Here is a 4874-nt window from a genome sequence, read left to right as displayed (position 1 = left end):
TTTTGCACAAAATTGAAAACTTGAACTTATATGGTAAAAAATTAAACATAAACAAACAAAAGAAAAATAGCCAAAACTTTATGAAATGTCGAGTCCGTATCTATTTTTTCACGACTATACATGTGGATATTTGAATCTCATAACAAAGCCTTTAATATTTGTATTATTCATTTGTCATATTTTTGTAATATTTGTGTTCTTTAGCATAAAGAAATAGAACCGTGGTTCAGGGATATTCGTGAACCGGTTCTTGATCACCAATTTTGAAATTGCTCCCTTCTACTAAGAGCAAAGTTGTTTTTAGTGGTGTAGAGGTAGGGTTATTAGATTTCGCTAGACCAAGGAGGTAGTTACTATAGCTCTCCGCACTCACGTATTTCGGCCGCTTTCGTCCTATCGCGGCAAATAAGCCATGCTTATCCCTTCAGCTCCCTATTATGAACCCATACAGCTCTCGTTGCGCTATATCACATATAGGCGGCAATTGTTCCGAGAAATGTTTTTTAGGTTACTTAAATTTATACTTAGAAACGTAAGGTTTGATACCAACACGTCTTTCGGCAAGAGGAAACATTTTGGAAGGTGCCCCAAACCCTATCTCGAAAAAAAAATTTTTGGACCACTATAATGTACATGTGGATGCTCCCTGCTGTGTAGGAACTGTAAAATTAAATTGTGAGAAATTAGCAAAAAAGCCTTTTGACGTTTTACTGCCAAGTATGGGTACTAACGTTTGGGCATAGTCAGGTCGAGGATTTAAATGACCACCTCCCTGAGTTGGGAAGCACGTTGACCACCTCTGTTCTCAATATATCGGCGATTCCAAAGCCTCTGAGAGCCAATTTAAAGGCTTGTGAAGCCAACAAACAGTGCCCTGTTAGCATTACAACCAGTAGCCTAGCGAACTCCTTCTTAAAAGATAAGACAAAATTTGTGATCCTCCAGCTAAGGTTATATTTCACATGTATGGAATGATTCTTATCTTGATGAAAATAATGATTAACGTTTTTGTTGGGTTGATGTCTTCGCGCACTATCTTTTTGTTAGTTGTAGGCCTCTTTATAGTTATACCGCAGAGCGTTTTTTCATACTCCCCTCAACCTATCATGACAATGTAATTCGAGTAACCTTGTAAGTAGATTTCATTGTATGAAAGAAGCTGTTGAGGATCGTCTATGCAGGAGAACACTGCGTGGGTATCGCTCCTTGGTGTTCAGCTGAACCCCGTTTTCCGGTATTTCAGTTTCAATTATCCTGACTCGAAGTAAGCCTGGTATCCAACTTTTGATATTTGGCAATCTTATTTTGTAGAAGCTACTGCTAATTTTCTTTCATATAAAAAATTGTCGATCATACTTTGTATGGAAGAAAAATACACGACACCGTAAAAAATTGCCAAAAATTAACGGTACGTCCTAGCTACTTCAGACTTGCGCTATTTTTTTTTTTGATATTTCAGATAATTTCAAACTTGAATTTATACGGTTTTTTGTAGAATCAACTACATATATTGGTATATATGTGGCCTACTTATATTTTTGACACAGAATGTACTTATTTATCATAACAGTGTTTGGGTGAGGTTGCCATCAAAACCACTATTTAATAATAATAATAATAATAGGTTGGCGCTTACGCATATGTTAGTGTTTGGCCGAGCTTCCCCTCCGACTGCACCACAGCGTCCGACCACTATTTAGCCAATGTATTAAGTGGGAAAGTGTAGCTAAACCCGCCTGCCTTTGTTATAATAATAAAACTTTCAGCAAAGTTATGTAAATCCTTGATTAACAGAAAAATCTGCCCCTACACAGTTGTATAAATAGAATTAATAATAAAACTTTATTACAACGAGAATTGCAACCAATTTAATCTTTTACGTTTCATTCATGAGACACTGCGAAAGCCTTTGCCAAAAAATTGATTAAAATTTTTCCGAATCCTTTAGAACGCTTTCTATTGTTTAAGGGGATTCTGGTTTGTGAATTTTGGTTTTTCACTTGAGTAACTGCAATCCATACAACTGCTTCAACGGTAATTTAATTATTCAACCGTCTGTCTGTAAAATTCAATTTCCAAATAATACAAATGCATTATACTGACACCACCCAAACTTCGCTGCGGCAACATGGCTGCAAAATAGATATCTTCTCTAAATGCAAATCGAATGAAACAAAGTGGGAGATAAAACGTGGCAAAACATAAACGCAGAATCAAATGGAAGATTGCATAATAATCTGAATTTGTATGAAATTAAATTTATCGGTACCAGTGTGGCTGGCGCCATGGTTACGTAAGCTGAACCAACGCCGATTGTGGAAGCTTGGTTACCCACCCGCCAGCACCCAGCTAATATTGCTGGTCGCCTGCGCGCCGGGGAGTCAGCGGTGGTTTTCCGAAATTCTGCATCACTGGCGTTTCGTTAGCACCAAATCCACGTTTTTTATAAAACGTAGCAGCAGGACACATTGGGTCGGGAGATGGTGGGAAGTGCCAGTAACCGAGAGAATTATTGTCAGCTGAGTGGAACACAAAAAAACGAAATCAAAAGCAAAAGCGAAAAAATAAATTTAAAAACAAAAAGCAGCAGCCTGCAACTGCTGCAAAACTATGTAACTGTAATAAAGGATAACAAAGTGCTGGCATGAAAAAAAAATTTTACGAAAATATTTCAAATACGAAAATAAATGCTATCAGGTTAGGCGACGTAACAGAGGGTAGCGGAACACTGAATGTGGCACAGTGAACTCGCTATGCTGATGCTATGCTGGTTGTGTTGGCAAAGTTCAACGTTAGCTTGGCAGCGAGCCAAAAACTAACGACACTACCGAAAATGGAGCGCATCGAATGCGGATAAGAGCCAGCAACAACAATGGAACAACAGCTACGGCAGCAGTCAGCACAGCCACATCCGCAGCCTCGAACAAGCTTGAAAAAGTAAAGAAAAGAGCAAAAAAAACAATTGAAAATGAAACAAATTCGGCCTCCACAATGACATCAACATTGGCAACGACTGTGGCAATCAGCCGCCGAGGCTGTCATAGCCATGCAAACACAAACTCGCGCGCGCGCACATACACACGCACGTAAACAAGGATACTTTCATTCAAAGTTACAACAATGCTGTATGTCTATCTGTCTGTCTGTCTGTCGTTGTTTGCATGAATGTATGAGCTTCTCTTTCTTTGTGCCTGTGTTGGTGTAAGACGCCCTTAGTTTTCATATTCAAGCGGAAACGGAAGTTGGGTGACGCGGCTGAACTCAAGCAGATATTGAAGGGCGCCGAAAAAGCGACAAACTTACAATGCCGGTTGCCGTAACTGTGTCGACGCACACAAACAACTCACTACTTGACTTGTTGGTAGTTTCACAAAAATATACAAACTTGTATGTATGTACATACCTGCATAGAAGCGAATGGTTGTATGCATACCTTTCCGTTGATCCATCATTTATTATTATTTTTTTTTTTTTTTTAACAACAAAAAACTAAAAAACGGAGATAAGTGAAAGACTCATCTCTCTTGACGCTGCGGGCAACAGAGGCAACTAAAAAATAATGACGTTGCAATCGTAGCTGAGCGGCGGCGGTTGTAAGCAGCGCGGAGTGTTACTAACGATTGCACGAAAATTGGATAGCGGCGCTGACTGCAGCAGTTTGCATTTCCTACCACTTCAATATTCGCCCACCCCATTATAGGATGTATGTATGCATGTATGTAAATGTATAGGGGTATTCTCTGAGTCTTGCAAAGCCCTTGCAAGGTGCACGGATTGCACGGTTTGCAAAGTTGTCCCATACGAAAACCGGTTTTTACCGTGCAATCCGTGCAAACTGTGCACCGTGCAAGGACTTTGCAAGACTCAGAGAATACCCCTTATATGTAGTTGCTTGTGCACACATACCTACCTACCTACATTCTTGCAAATGCTTATCCTCTTTGGAATTTCGGCCAACATTAGCCTGGTAACCGCTTGCTGGTGCACCGCTTTCTCTTCCTTTGCTGCGCGTTCAATGTTTTCATGGCAAAGAAAGATGCCACTATCGATTTTTTCTGACTTGCTTCCGTATTGCTGTTATCGCAACGAAACATGCAAAAATATATACACACTTACATATGTATGTACATATGTATTTATAAAATGTGCTAGAAAAAAGTTTGAGAGCTGCTGAAAAGTACTTGTTCCCATTTTTTACAATTATTTCTTTTCTCTGCATAGATATGTGCAATAAAATGGAATAAAAAAAAAATTGTTAAAAATGCAAGCTGAAAGCGAAGAACTTTTTCATTTCATTGCAATTCAGCCTCCACGAAAGTTTGTGAGTGCAGAGAGAAATAAAAATAAAATTGGCGGTAGGTGTACTTATACATATGTATGTACGTCTGTCGTTCTGAAATACTTACGTGTTTGTATGTGTGCAAATGCAATATGGCCTCAATTTTGAGAAAAAGTAGCAACGCAAGCAATATCGAACAGACCGAGTTTTTTTTTTTTTCTGGCACAGCTCTGCTGTCAAACTTTGGCGTAAAAAACCTCTTAAAAGCTTTGTGCAAACTTTAGTCTTACAATTAATTTTGTTAAGCAGCGGATCAGCAGCTTTATTGTAAAAGTAATTTGCGAACAACTGTATAAGTAGTACAATATGATTATTGTTCGTTGAGTTTCCAGTAGATTGTGATGTAATCAACAATATGCAAGTATTTTTTAAATTGCTTATGTATGCATGTTATAACTCGATGTCTGCCATATGGCGCGTGAGCTGATGTTACAGGTTCTTGAAAGGAAAAGAAATTTGGAGTGATGGGATGTGATGTGATGTGATGGGATGTGATGTGATGTGATGTGATGTGATGTGATGTGATGTGATGTGA

This window comes from Rhagoletis pomonella, unplaced genomic scaffold (assembly GCF_013731165.1).
Source record: "Rhagoletis pomonella isolate Grant_MI unplaced genomic scaffold, Rhpom_1.0 Rhpom_scaffold_00004, whole genome shotgun sequence".
NCBI lineage: Eukaryota > Metazoa > Arthropoda > Insecta > Diptera > Tephritidae > Rhagoletis > Rhagoletis pomonella.
Note: the sequence above shows the minus strand (reverse complement) of the source record.